Below are 15711 nucleotides of genomic sequence, written 5' to 3'. Positions count from 1 at the left end.
AAAGAGTAGGGATGCTACTTTCCCCGAGGAGGTCGCGGCGTGGACCGATCTTCCCTTGAATCAGGTCGCTTGCCGTGTCGTAACACATGCCATGGTGGTAAGTGAGATTCCGTCTTCCTTTTTTATTCTGTTGCTTCTGCTGTTATTTGCTCACTTGTTTCTTTTGGTAGGTGAATTCTTCAATTCATGCCTTGGCTGCCCAAGTGGAGAGGAGCTCGCGATAGGCGCGAGCTGCTGAGGCTGCTGCTCATGCGGCTAAAGAAGCCTTCCGTGCTGCAGAGGCAAATACCCGGGCTGCTGAGGCGGCTGCTTACACTGCTGAAAAGGCTGCTCGCGTCGCGATGGCCAGATAGGCGAGGTCTCAGCGTGACGCCGAGGCCATGGGGTTAGTTGTCAAGCACATGGCGGACTTGAAGTTGGATTTGCAGCATCAAGTCGAGTATCTTCAGGAGGACATTACGGAGAGAACACAAATTTTCTCCCAAGGCATTGAAGATGCCAAAAAGAAGGCAGTTGAAGACTATATTGCCTCCCCGCGTTTTGACGATCTGATGGTGGACTCTTACAGGAGGGGGTTCAAGTTGAGCCGGTGGATGATCCGGATTACATACCCCGACCTCGATGTAAGTGCCATAACCACTTCGCGCATAACTCAGGAGATGGCCAATGCTGCCGATGGCGAGCCGGACTCTGAAGGAGAGGCAGGGCCTTCGGGTGTTGTTGAAGTGCCTTCCGATGGCGAAGAAGTAGCTCCGGGCATGTAATTTTTTTTTTTTTTGCCAATGTACTGTTTTTTGCAATGGTGTCTTTTTCCCCTTGCTCATCTTCTCCGAGCTGTTTCTTTGCCGGATTTTTAGATTTCCGTGGTCTTTTATGCCGCGAACTGATTTTTTGCCGAATTGATAATGTGCTGAAGTTCCTCGGCTTGCCTTGTGGCACGGCCTGACTTTGTCCACTTCGCTAGGTGGTTTATAGGTAGTATCGTCTCAAGTTCACGATGTTCCACGTTCGTGGTACTCGTTTGCCTTCCAAGGTTTCGAGTTCATATGTGCCCCCGAGCGCTGTTTTTACTTTATAGGGCCCTTCCCAATTAGGTCCAAGCTTGCCGACGCCGGGTTCGGGCACCATAATTTTCCGGAGGACCAGGTCGCCGACTCGGAAGCTTCGTCGCTTTACTTTGCTATTGTAGTAGCGGGCTACCTACTGCTGGTATGCCGCTGTTCGGATATGCGCGAGGTCCCTTACCTCGTCCAGTAGGTCGAGGTTGGTGCGTAACTCGTCTCCGTTCGTCCGATCGTTGTATGTTTCTAATCGCAACGTTGGTATTTGATTTCCGCTGGGATCACCGCTTCAGTGCCGTAGGTGAGGTTGAAGGGGGTTTCTCCCATGACTGCTTTTTCGGTCGTTCGGTGAGCCCATAAGACACTTGGTAGCTCTTCGGCCCACAATCCCTTAGCTCGGTCCAGACGTGCTTTCAGTCCGCGTAGGATGGCTCTGTTCATTACTTCCGTCTGACCGTTTGCCTGTGGGTGCGCGACTGACGTGAAATTTTGCTGAATCCCCATGTCCTGGCACCACTCTTGGAACTTGATATCCTTGAACTGTTTGCCGTTGTCGGAAATTAGAACCCGAGGTAATCCGAAGCGACATACTATGTTCTTCCAAAAGAAGTTCTGTATGTTTCAGGCCGTAACAGTTGTCAGAGGTTCGGCTTCTATCCACTTCGTAAAATAATCTACCGCAACTAAGAATTTTCGCCTGCCTGCTGCTGGTGGGAATGGCCCGAGGAGGTCGATGCCCCATTGTGCAAAGGGCCACGGGCTGGCGAGGTATTTGAGGTCGGAGGCAGGTTGATGGGGGATGTTATCGTGCTTCTAACACTTGTCGCATTTTCTGACGAGCTCGACAGCTTCTGCCTTCATCGTTGGCCAATAGTATCCTTGTCGAAGTGCCTTTTGGGCGAGTGCTCTGCCCCCCAGGTGTCCGCCGCATAGGCTTTCATGAGTGTCGCGGAGTACAAACTCGGCTTCGGTAGGTCGCAGGCACCGCAAATAGGGGAGCGTGTACGACCGTCGGTATAACCGTTCATCTATTATGACATATTTGGCTGCCTGGCGCTGCACCCTTTTGGCGGCATTGCGTTCTACAGGGAGGGTTTTGTCTATCAGGAAGCTCGTGAGTGGATCGATCCAGCTCGGCTCTGCTTCTAAGACGGGAGCTACCTCCTCTGTCCCCCCGAGAATACTAGGCCGAGGTAAGTCCTCTATGTACACGGCTCTCATATTGTTGTGACTCGTGCTGGCTAACCGGGACAGGGCGTCGGCCTCAGTGTTTTCGGACCTCGGGATTTGCTTGATGTGTGACCGGAAGTTGAGCAGGGCTTCTTTTACTTTGGCCAAATATGCGATCATGGAGAAATCGCGTGCTTCGTACTCGCCGGTAACTTGGTTTACCACGAGATGAGAATCGCTGCAGATGACCAAGTGTTTTGCCTTTAACTTTCACGCTAGGTCCAGCCCGGCGATTAGTGCTTCGTACTCTGCCTCGTTGTTGGATGCCGCGAACTCAAAGCGTAGCGCGTACTCTACTTTTGCGCCGCTCGGGCCACACAAGACTATTCCAGCTCCGCTGCCCTGCCAGTTCGAGGAACCATCCACGTGAAGGATCCAGGGCTCCTCATCCCAATTCGCTCTTCGCCTGATCAGGAGAGATGCCACACTGGATGCTACTTCACGGGGTTCGAACTCTATGGGCTCAGGAGCTCCGGGTTCGCCGCAAATGGGGACCTCGGGCTTGACCTGCGGGGCTTCGTGGCTGAAAGTGCACTCGGCGATAAAATCCGCCAGAGCTTGGGCCTTGATAGCGGTTCTCGGTTTGTACTGGAGATCGTACTCGCTGAGTTCGATGGCCCATTTCGTCAGTCGACCGGAGACTTCGGGTTTGAGTAAAACTTGTCTGAGAGGCTTGTCAGTTAGGACGATGACTGTATGAGCCTGGAAGTACGGGCGGAGTTTCCGAGCTGCTATTATTAGGGCGTATGCTAGTTTTTCTATCTTCGGGTACCTTGCCTCTGCTCCCTGCAAAATCTTACTAACATAATATATGGGTCGTTGTACCCGGTCTGTTTCCTTTATTAGTACCGAACTGACCGCCTCGTCGCTCGCCAAGAGGTACAGTTGTAAGACCTCGCCCACCTCGGGCCGGGCTAAGGTTGGTATACTAGCGAGGTAACCTTTTAGTTCGTCGAACGCGAACTGGCAGTCCTGAGTCCATTCGAACCCTTTGCCTTTGACTGCCTTGAAGAAGGGTAGGCAGCGGTCTGCTGACTTGGATAAGAAGCGGCTTAGAGCGGCTATGCGGCCGTTTAGCCTCTGGACCTCTTTTACTTTCCGAGGTGGTTTCATATCTAGAACGGCTTTTACTTTGTCCGGGTTGGCCTCAATACCGCGCCGATTGACAATGTAGCCTAGGAACTTGCCCGAGGTGACGCCGAAGACACACTTGTCTTAGCTGTTCGTTGCCTTGCTTTCGAACGAGGTAGCAGGGATCCTGAAACGGGAGAGATGGGAAAGCTCTGAGGGGAACCCGGTGTAGAGGCTCCGAAGCTCAAGTTAGAATCTTTCAAAAGCAAGGTAATACCAGATAGCGCAAAGTTTTTGCATACCTCTCTTATCGGGGGGGCAGGGGGCTCTTATAGTCGCTTCGCGTACTCGCCCCGAGGCCCTTGTCAGATCGGGTATGATTACTCTGGCGCTTGTCAACTCGGCTGTCGTCCCTTCTGCTGAGACAACCGTCACTGCCTAACCGTCACTGCTTAACCGTCCAACTGGAGATGGCGGCGTCAGTGGCGGTGGCAGGTGGCCGTTTAAAGTGCAGCTGCCAAACGTCAGATCCCAAGTCAGTCAGGCGTGGTACGACTTGTTTGGCTTTGGTGCCTAGATGTGAAGTGCTGAGCGAGGCGGTCTTGAGCTCGGAGGTATCCTGAACTGTAACAAGGTGGGTCAGTTCGGCGAAGTCTGTCCCGAGCTGTTACAAGGTGGCAGTTCGGCGAAGTCTACCCCGAGCTGTTACAAGGTAGTTCGGCGAGGTCTATCCCGAGCTGTTACAAGGCGCAGTTCGGCAAAGTCTACCCCGAGCTGTTACAAGGCGGTCAGTTTGGCGAAGTCTACCCCGAGCTGTTACAAGGCGCAGTTCGGCGGTCTATCCCGAGCTGTTACAAGGCGGTCAGTTCGGCGAAGTCTACCCCGAGCTGTTACAAGGTGGCAGTTCGGTGAAGTCTACCCCGAGCTGTTACAAGATGGTAGTTCGGCGAAGTCTACCCCGAGCTGTTACAAGGTGGGTTAGTTCGGCGGAGTGTGCTCGCCTAGGCTTGACCCCTTTTGCCGAGCTGTCGTTTTTGCCACGTGTCTCATAATAAAGAGGTCGGGCCAAATTTCCCTTCATCAGTGTTAAGATCCTTGAATTTGAGAAGTATGATGGAAGAAGTTGTCCTAGGGCACATTTGAGCACATACTATGGAGAGATGTTTCATTTGGGGCAGATGAGAGAATCCTCGTTCAGCTTTTCCAACGGAGTTTGGAGGGTGAAAACTAGCATGGGTTCGCATCATTTGAGGTAGATAAGAAGAAGACTTGGAATCAGGTGGTTACAACTTTTCTAGAGCGGTTTGATTATGGCGTAAATTTGGCTTCGATAAGAGAAACAGTAGAAGATATGCAAAAGACACCCGAAGAGAGTTTTGTAGAATATGCACATCGATAGAGATCTGTAGCTGCTCAGTTGAAGACTCCCATTCCTTTGGAAGAAATGATCGAATCGTTTCTAAGGACTTAAGCGCCACCTTTCTCTACACTCATGAAGTACCAGGACTTGAAGGGCATAATCACCGTTGGGAAGAGAATTGAGCGTGACCTTTGATCAAGAAGCCATGGTCCGGTTGTTGTCCCTTCACCATCTCTAGAAGTGAATGAAGTAAAAGCTACTTATCAACAAGTTAGACCTTTGAGTCGTAACCTTTCTGCTTCTCCCTCTCAATCAGATAGACGAGTTAAGAGAAAGTTAACTCCACTCCTAATGCCACTCTCTCAATTACTTCCTCAACTAGTGGAAAAAGGATATTTGGTTCCACTTCAGCCAAAGCCAGTTCCAAATCCGCTCCCTCGAGAGTTCAGATTGAATACATCTGCAATTATCATCAGATGCCTGGACATCCAACTGATCAGTGCATTCCTTTTCGGCTAGCTATACAAAATCTTTATCGACAGTGGAAGGAATTTTCCAATCTTAACGGCATACCACATGTTTTGATAATTTGTTTTTTGTGTCCTTTTTTTTCCTCTTGTTTATATTTGACGTTGTAAATAACTTGAACTACGCTCGTTTTGATCCCTCGTGTGGGGTATGTAGGCAGCCTGAGTGGTGGCGCTTGGGTCCGACCTGGATAATAAAATAAAAGTGAAAGTTTCATAGTCTAATCCTTTAGGTCCATACTTGTTAGGCAACTCTAGGTTGCTTCTCTGATAGTTCGTACCCTACCTTGGCCATGCCATTCATAACATGTCTTCTCGGATTTTTTTCACTCCAGGAATGGTACACACATATAGATACATTTCCCCTTCATGTTTTTTCATGTATGTAGTATCTATTCTTAGAGGTTCGATGCTCCTTAGGATGAAAAATAAAAAGAGGAATGTAAGAAAGAACCGAATGAGGTTAAGCCAATGGTCCTAGATATGCTGTCAGTGCTCTCTAATAAAAAAGAGCAAGAGTGACATAATTTTTAAGTTACTCAATTTTTCTTAATAAAGGTTTTTTTATGAAATAATCTATTATTGTCTCTTTTTCCCATTTTGCATTTTGCATAATAAGTTCAACTTCTTTGGCCTAGTATTTTGTTCAAAAAAATGTCTACTCTTGCTAACGATCGATTTGTAAGCCACCAAGAGTTTGAAGAGCTCAAGAAAATGATGAAGGCTTTGGATTTTAAGATGGATCGACTGTTATCTCAAGCTGGGGCAAATCCATCACACATACCCCCATATGGCGTACCCTTGTCCCTGCTGGCCCTTGTGACATCTATACCCACTCCCATAGTCTGTAGACCACCACCTCAACTAGTATCCCTATCCCACCAACCACCAATTCATGGATACTCATCTAGTGCACTAACTAAAAAACCTTGTCATCTCGATTCCACCTCAGATAGCTTCGATTAATACATCATCTTCCCAACTGGTGTCATATACGTTATCCCCTACTCCAACATAATTGACTCAAAGCGGCCCACCCATTTGCCATGCTCTCATGCACAGTTGTTGTCTTTTCTTGTTTCTAAGAGATATCTTTGGCCATTGAAATGGAAGTCACTCCCGGAACCAAAGCCGAGGAGGTCAATGAAGATGCATTTGTTCTTATCACCAGGGACCTAAGCATACAACTGATTATTGTTGGCCATTGAAATTTGCTATTCAAGATATCATCGACAAGGGGATATTCGATCCCACCAAGGAAATTGCAAACATAGTGCTACCAATACCCAAGAAGCTAATCTATTAGAGGATTTCATCAATTTTATTTCGCTACATTACGACTCTTTTCACTTATTCCATTCTGTCTTGCTTTGCCTTTTGGTAGTTTGGAAGCGAATAAAGTCATTGGTTGACTTATCTTTTGAACTAATGAAACTTTTACTTAGCTATTTCATTTTATTGCTTTATCGTTTGTGCTTCCAATAAAGCAATAAGTTTCAATAAGGAGGGGACTTTCTAGCCTAGGAAAGAGATAAAGTGGCCACTTCCCTCATAAAGATTGCATTAACATGATTTTCTTGGATTGCAGGCTCAAGATTAGTTTTGAAGACATAACTTTGTAAATAATGATTGTTAATTGAAGGTCCATCGATAGGAATGTATAAGGAAAGGGGGATAACCCTATCAATCCGGAACAACAATATCCATTCCTAAGTGCATCCACAAGTAAGACCATCATTGATAACTCAAATTGGGGCAGCCATAAGGTTGAAGTTATTGCGATGGGGTGTACACTCACTTTGATCTATTTCCTAAGCTATCATAGAATACAGACATTGTATTTACCTAGTGCATTGCCAATGAATTTAGGAAAGGACTAGAGGCCCTTATCAACCGTTTATTTCTTACATGTCCTGATCATTAACAATATCACTAGTTAGCCTGTTAAGCTGATTCCATTGGATCGTCTTATTTGTAAACCGAGCAAATTCCCAAGAAGCTAGAAAAAAAGTATTAAGAGAGAGAGAGAGAGAGAGAGAGAGAGAGAGAGAGAGAGAGGGAGAGAAAAGAATCACTCTCATTCAAGTAATCTTAGAACATTCCATTCGTAAGGATGTCAAATAAAAAAAATATCTTTGAGTTAGTGGAACTCAAATTGTGCTCAACACGTAGTTGCTCCTTATTGATCATGCACTTGATGAAGAAATGATGGGAGGCCCTCTTTTGGCTGATTGCCTTATCCCTTTTCGTCAAGCCCTCTTTATTATTCATTTTGCTAGTTATACCTTTGAGTATTTTTTGAAACCATTTTTTCAAATAAGCCATCCTGTGAGGTGGATGTCATATGTTTAATTGTGTGTCCCAACAAGTTCTTTTGGGAAAAAAAAGAAATAAAAAGAATAAACTATGGAGAAAAGTGAAAATAAAAAAAAGAGAAGAAGAAATGAAAGTGAGGCATCAAAGAAGAACTAGGGTAATCGATTGCTACCAAGAATGAAGAGAGAAGCAAACAAGAAAAAACTGGGTAGATGTGATGATCAAACCAATGGGATATTGTTCCGTAGTGCCATTCGTTCTTAGTTTTTATTCTAACCTTATTCATTTCCATTTTGTCCTATAATAAAGCCCTCCTTAATCACCCGGGGTGCATAACCCATTGTATTTAAAGACATGAAGAGCACTTTGTTTCATTTATGGTTGCAAGAGTATTTAATTGAAGAAAATGAGAATGAGAGCATAATCTTGAGTAAAGCCCGAAATATGGATTCAAGCATCTTATACGCATCTTAGTTTAAGTTTCTTGAGCCTTTTATCTCTTGTTTCAAAACCCTTGTTCGAGGCCACGTTTCGTCCTAGTCAAAAGTCCTCATCGATCCCTGAGAAATTGGTTACTAGCACTGGACAGACCTAAGTGGTCTAACAAAAAAAAAAGGGAGAGAGTGAGAGAGACAAAAAAGAGAAAAAAGAAGAAGAGAAAGAGTCGAGCCTGGTGATCCTCTAAAAACTAGGGGCAAAATAGTACAAAGAAAAATCTTTTCATCAAAAGTTGAATACCAAATAGGTGAAGTGACTAATCATTTGAAGTGTGGCAAGAGTACTAATCGGCCCAGTTTGAGCAAATTTATGTTCATCCCTCTTTTGAAAACCTGTGATCAACACCCACTCTGAAGAGTCATAATCTTCTTTGTGCAAAATTTAGCAGTTATCTCATTTGTGAATCATTTTTCTTAATTGGTCTAAACTAGGGCAACCCCCCTTCCAATATGTGTTTCTTGATGTGAATATTTGATCAGTCATTGTATTTCCAATGTTTATATCTTTCAAATTTGAAATGTGTTGATTGTTCCATTTCGAGGCGAAAATGGCTACTTTGTCTCTCACCCAAGCTTGAAAAATTCCCCAATTCAACTATCTTTGACAATTCATTGCTTTGAATCATCTGAAATTGGCACTTTGCATATCATCTCTATTGTATTGGGATTTAAATCATACCTCATCTTGTTTACAAGGAAAAATGCATTGTGTTTTCTCAATTGATTGACTAGTTAAAAACTCCAATTGAAAGTTAATCATTACATGATGAATTGTGCTTTTCAGTTAATCATACCATGCTTTTTAAATCATCTAGCTTTCAAATAATCATATCATTTTCCGCCATATGGCATAGAAATCAATGTTTGATCAAGAGTTAAATTTGTTTCAAAGCCTCTCGGGGCATCAAAGTCTCTTGTGGCATTAAGATCCTTTATGACAATAAAGATCTTCATGGCACTAAAGTCCCTTGAGGTAGAATATCGGAGTTTCAGCCAAAAGCCATTCATATGAGTCAAATTTGTTTCAAAGCCCCTTGTGGCATCAAAATTCCTCGTGGCACCAAAGTCCTTTACGACATTAAAGGTCTTCATGGCACTAAAGTCCCTCATGGCAGAATATCAGAGTTTTATGGATAACTGCATCATGCCATATTTGTCATATGCTAATTACATCGTAACTTATCGTGAATTAGATTTGAAAATCATTTGTTAAAGTCATTCATCTGAGTTAAATTTGTTTCAAAGTCTCTTGTGGCACCAAAGTCCGCTACAATGTTAAAATCTTTCATGACACCAAAGTCCCTCATGGCAGAATATCAAAGTTTTATGGATAATTGCGTTGACCTTTGCTAATTGCATCGCAACTTATTGCGCATTGGATTTGGAAATCATTTGTTAAAATCGTCCATCTGAGTTAAATTTGTTTCAAAGTTTCTTGTGGCATCAAAGTCACTTGTGGCACCAAAGCCCGTCACATCATTAAAGTCCTTTATGGCAGAATATCGAAGTTTTGTAGATAATTGCATCATAGTATAACATGACCTTTGCTAATTGCATTGTAGCTTATTGCACATTGGATTTGGAAATCATTTGTTAAAATCGTCCATTTGAGTTAAATTTATTTAAAAGTCCCTTATGGCACCAAAGCCCATCACATCATTAAAGTCCTTTATACCACCAAAGTCTTTCATGGCAGAATATTGAAGTTTTGTGGATAATTATATAATGGCATAGCATGACCTTTGCTAGTTGCATTGCGGCTTATCGCGCATCAAATTTAAAAATCATTCATCTAAGTTAAATCAGTTTCAAAGTCCCTTATGGTACTAAAGCCCGTTACGGTATTAAAGTCATTCGTGACACCAAAGTCCCTCGTGGCAGTATATCAAAGTTTTGTGGATAATTGCATCATAGCATAACATGACCTTTGCTAATTGTATCGTAGCTTATCGCGCATCAGATTTGAAAATCATTTGTTAAAGTCATTCATCTGAGTTAAATCTTTTGCAAAATTCCTTGTGCCATTAAAGTCTCTCGTGGTACCAAAGTCCATTACGACATTAAATTCCTTTATGGCACTAAAGTCCCTTGTGGCGAAGTAATTAACATTGTTTCACGTTATCACATAGCATAAATCTTGTTTTACTAATCTTCAACAAGTTACTATTTGAGCCATGGCATAACACACAATTTTGTCAATCAAGATGCAATACAACACACACACACAAAAAAAAAAAAAAATGAAAAGAAGAGAAGAGAAGAGAGAAAAAAGCATTGGCAACAAGAATCTTGATGACATGTCCTTCGTTTTTAGGCGTATGGCAGCATGTCCAACAATCTAACAACCTTTGATGTTTTTGTTATTGTGTTTAAATTCCCTATCATCCGTCGAGGAGCGCAAAGGAAAACAATAGTTAAAGATATCATATTAATCATGCATTGACATCTATTGCACACCTGAAAGCACAACACTCTACATCATCATTGGACTTATCAAGTGTTTCATCAAAGTTTTTGAGCGTAGACTAATCTTACATGGAAGGATGTCTCTTGCCTATCAAAAGAGCAGTTACGTTATGTCAACCATAGAACCTTTATCAAGTTTCTGAATTTTTTTTTACCAATGATTTTGAAATGCATTCTAAAGAATACATGTCTTTATGTTATGATTGCACTTTAAGCTTAAGTATTATGTTCTTGAGTTGCTTCCAATGTTGTGTTTTTCTTGGCTTTTAATGCCTTCCTTTATGACAAATGTACCTTGACTCCGAAGGTTTTAAATACTTAAGGGAGGTCACTTTGCCAATAATAAAATGGCTTGAGCATGATGAAATGATGCTGCAAGGGAACTCCTTTTCATTTGAATCTACCCTCCTCGTCTTGCCCCTCTTCTTCTTCCAATTATGCCATTCCCAAAAATCTCTATGTGTTTCTATTTAGTCTTTGTTGTTTCGTAGTTTTCTAACTCGCAACAAAGATGGGTCATTGTTAGCACCCAATTTTTGCTCGATCCATCGCCTGAACCTCTAGTTCATCCCAAATCCTTGATAAAACCCTTATGATCCATCCGGAACACCCAAAAACCCAAGAAACCCAAGAAACCCAAATTTTACCCCGAGAGCTATCAGATCCATCGTTGAACCTACTTTATACAAATCCGTTAACCTTGATCGACCCCCATTTACACCTCAACCACTAGATCAGACACAATCACCAGACCTGGGACCTCCCAAAACACCTACCTATGAATTCTCAGCCCAAAATACATCCGTTTACCCTTTAATCGCATCAAGATTCCATTTCAAGGTTTCAGATTGATTGGATTACAAATCTGCCCGATCCGGGCCCAGTTGGCTCAATCCAACCCTATCAATCACATAGTACCCAAAAATCCTACCATGTGAAATTTCATCCAAAACAGACCTTGTTTGCCTCTTAATCACACAAAGATTCCTTTTCGAGTCCCCTGGTTTAGTCGAAGCAAACCCTTTATAGATTTACTCGATTCGGGCTCAGTTGGACCAATCTAACTCCGCCAATCAATTCAAAATGTCCGAAAACCCCACCCTACAAAATTTTAGCCAAAAAATACCCTCTTTAATCCTTCCATCCAAAAAAATTCCATTTCGGCCGATCCTGTTAACCCACACACACAAACCACTCTCCATGGTCAGACCCATCTCAATCCTCCATTTTTGACCCGGAACCACCCATCATTAACCCAAAAACCCGATTTAACCCCTGGACCCGGATTACAAAAATTACAAAAATTGCCCCTAATATTAACAAAAATACCCCTGGCACCATTTAAAAGAGACCGACCACTTCATTCGCCCTAAGCAGAGAGAAATCGGAAGAATTCGAAGGAGAGTCTTCTCCTCTTCCCCGTTCGAACGAAGACAACCAGCGGCAATCTCTCCCGCTCCCGGCCATTCACTCTTGATCTCTCTCATTTTCTCTCTCATCGAAATAAATCAAGCAAGAACTGTTCATCGTCTTCCACCTCTCGACAGAGGCGGTGAACCAGCGGCGGCAATCTCTCCCGCTTCCGGCCATTCACTCTTGATCTCTCTCATTTTCTCTCTCCAGCGAAATAAATCAAGCAGGAACTATTCATCGTCTTCCACATCTCGACAGAGGCGGTGAACCAGCGGCGGCAATCTCTCTCGCTCCCGGCCATTCCCTCTTGATCTCTCCCATTTTCTCTCCATCGAAATAAATCAAGCAAGAACTGTTCATCGTTTTCCACCTCTCGACAGAGGCGGTGAACCAGCGGCGATTCCCTCCCCTCCGGCATCTTTCCTCTTTCATTTCGTCATCCTCTGTGTTCCTCTCTCTTGCTCACTCGCTCACTTCCTCCTTCCATTGCCTCCCATCAATACCAACCGACCGAATCGACCGAAGTCGTGCAAAGCGAGAAAACTGTTCATCGTCTTCCTTCTTCGACGAAAACAGAGAAGCAGCGACCGAACAGCTCGAACCAGTTGTAGCAGCAAGGCATCCCTCCCCATTCTGACTCAGCTCCTCTAGCTCTCACCTCCTTCGTCTTCTATTACGTTTCATTCTCAGGCTAGAGGATACACAGTAGCAGATCGAATCAGACTACGGGACCCCCTGTTGCATCATTTGAATTTCGGCCAACATTTCAACTCAGGTAAATCCTGTTTTACTTGCGATTCTTCTTTCTTTCTTTGTATTATTGTATTTGCTCCATTTCTCTGCTGGTTTTGGGGATGACAATGAAGCTCTACAGAGTCATCCTCTGCATCATCCCTTACCAGCGACAAATGTGGTGATGGAAGGAGTTACCGCATGGATCGTCTCCTAAATATCTTATGGATATCGTCTCCAATATCTTTGATGCTGAAGTCGGAGAAGACGACCGGCTCGATTTCTCCCGCAAAGATTTCTTGCTATAGTAAATAAAAAAAGAAATAAATAATAAATTGTGAGTACACAAATCCTAGAGTAAATGAAGAGAGAGAATAAGGAAGAGTTGGGATAACAGATCCGGGGAGTGAGTAGTATTCTTAGGTTAGAATGAAGAGGGGAATCGGTTGCAAGAGAACAAAACAGAGTTGAAACAAAAAGGGATAGCAATAAAAAATAATAATAATAAAAGTTGCGCCATAAAAAAATGTAATAAAAGTGAAATTATGATAACAACTGTAATCAATAGATCCGAGTATGTTAGTTTAACTGATAGGATGCGTTTGCAGGAGAGAATAATTCAGTAGAAAGGGTAATAAAAAATGAGGAAGTAAAAAAGGAAAAATAAATGAAATATAAAAAAACATAAAAACTTGAAAGATTAAAAAAAAAAAGAAAAACAAAAAAATAACTGCATAAAACAAAAATACAAGACCATTCAAATAAAAAAAAATAAACAAACATATAAAAATATTAGTGTGGTTTCTCTTGTGTTGGTTTGTTATTGATTGGTTTTTGTTATTTATCTGATTGAAGAGTTGCATTTTTGTGAAATATAAAAAAACATAAAAACTTGAAAGATTAAAAAAAAAGAAAAACAAAAAAAAACTACATAAAACAAAAATACAAGAACATTCAAATAAGAAAAATAAAATAAACAAACATATAAAAATATTATAGTGTGGTTTCTCTTGTGTTGGTTTGTTATTGATTGGTTTTTGTTATTTATCTGATTGAAGAGTTGCATTTTTGTGTTTATGCTTTTTGATAATCCCACGTGGGCCCCAACTATTGGACCTGGGAGAGCGGTGCCTAATCCCTTCCCTTTCCCATCTGAGTTTTACCCGGACTGGTGCCTTGGGTTTTGGAGTCACTATTAAAATAAGGCATTTTAAAAATCATTCTCAGAGGTCCCATCACCTCCATTTCCATAACTGATGGGTTGCGATTCCATTTCAGCCCAAGTGGCAAAGTGAGCTGTTTTCCGTCGCTCACAGTGGCTAAATGGGATACTAATCAACTACTTCTGTTACAAGAACTTGATCCAACCAGCCCAGTGATCTGAGCTGCAAGGCCATTGACCCGAACCGATCCAGAAAGGGATGAGTCGGGTTACAAGTTGCCCAATTTCCAAACCAATGTTTTAAAATTTCTGTTGACCTAGACAATTGAACCATTCAAACCATTTGAATTGGATGACTAAACCTGTATTTTTGATAAAAACCATTGACTTGGTCAAAGACTATCTACCTCGAATGGTTGGACAATCGACTCGTGTGTCAATTCCAATATGAATGTTTAGGATTAGGGTCTATCCTTTGTAGACCCAACATGAAAATCAACACGATTGAAATAACCCTTTGTCTTTACACAACTCGAACTTGACCTAATTGCCACATTTAGCAAAAACCATGAATCACAAACGTAAGGTGAGGTGAGGCCACAACAATACATCAAAGGCCGTGAGTTTACTGTTTTAACCCACCCCAAAAGTTGGACAATTTAGTTGTTGAATTCACATCTGCACTCCACAACACATCTCGACCGTGTATCGGGAACTTCTCCCAATGATAAGGATGGGAGATGTTCCCAATGCACGTTGACTATTGTCTAACACTACCCCTATTGTTTCAAAATATACCATTGCTGTTAAATATTGACAGAAGGGCCAAAATCTCAATTTTACCCTTCTATTAAATCCCTTTGCTATCTAATGATTTGGACCTGTGCTGTAAAAAAGGAAAAAATGAGATTTTTTTTCCTACTTTTGCCTCTGTTTTTTGCTACTGCCATTGTTGTTGGTGGCGATGCTTGCTACTTTCTACTTTTTGCAAATTAGAGCTCTACTTGTACTTCTGCCTCTGCTTTAACATTTCCCCCATCAACAAAATTCTCAAAAGGCTTAGGGTTTTCCTATAATCGCTCCTCTTCTTTGTTGGTGTAAGGACCAAGTCTTGGGGAAGGTTTCGAAGTACAGAGCCCCATTTCCCCTACCTAAACCCTAATCTAACATATCTCTCCCCAAATCAAACCAGTTCAATCAAGGACCTCTCTCTCTCTCTCACTCACATTCTCTCTCTCCACTTTTGACTTTTTTTCTCTTAGAGAGGGAGAGATGGTGAGAAAAGAGATCATGGAGAAGAGAAGTGATCTCATCTAGGGTTTAGATGAAGAAAAGGAAAGAGGGCTAAGAGAATATCTCGGTGGGAGAGGATTTTTCCAGCTTGGACATTGTCTTCACGATTTCTTCTTCGCTATTGTCGATCTCTCCAGTGGCTCCACTTGCTATGGTTGCTATGAGAGCTGTTGTTCTTCTATCCTACACAAACAAACGAAGGTAAGAGAGGTAGGAGGAGGGTGTCTTGTTTTAGAAAGATAAGAAGGAAAAAAGGAAGAAAGAGAATGAAAGAGGGAAGAGAGAGAGAGAGATAGAGATTGGGGGAGGAAGGGGGGTGTCGGACCTATTGGTCGAGAGGAAGGGGACGAGGGTAATATTGGGTTTTAGAAAAAAAATTAAATGTCACGTAGTGTCACGTGTATATAGGTTTTGATGAAATATTGATGGATGTTGACGGTAAGGGTAGAGCTAGTCAATTGTCAGAAACAATAGGGGTAGCATAAAACAATGGTCAAATAGTAGGGGTGTACTTAGTCAATTAGCTAAACCATAAGGGTAGTTTAAGAAATTTGCCCTAAATATAAAAACCTTCCTTGAGGTT

General features: G+C 42.5%; 1 protein-coding gene across 3 annotated transcripts in view; it reads left to right on the top strand.

Moving 5' to 3' along the window:
• LOC148880497 (actin-related protein 2/3 complex subunit 5A-like) overlaps positions 1–15711 on the top strand; it is a 35735-nt gene that overhangs the window by 4738 nt on the left and 15286 nt on the right. Inside the window, exon 2 of one of the 3 annotated variants that reach the window (XM_088962410.1) lies at positions 10836–12716. The exons of 1 other annotated variant lie outside the window; for it this stretch is intronic. The gene's annotated coding sequence lies outside the window, so the exon portion shown is untranslated. Of the gene's footprint in view, positions 1–10835; positions 12717–15711 lie in introns of those variants that run through there. One more of the 3 variants, XM_088962412.1, reaches the window with a different exon arrangement.

The sequence above is a fragment of the Nelumbo lutea genome, chromosome 1 (genome assembly GCF_056320005.1).
Source record: "Nelumbo lutea isolate HS-2025 chromosome 1, American lotus-T2T, whole genome shotgun sequence".
NCBI lineage: Eukaryota > Viridiplantae > Streptophyta > Magnoliopsida > Proteales > Nelumbonaceae > Nelumbo > Nelumbo lutea.
Note: the sequence above shows the minus strand (reverse complement) of the source record. Positions and strands in the feature narration are given on the sequence as shown.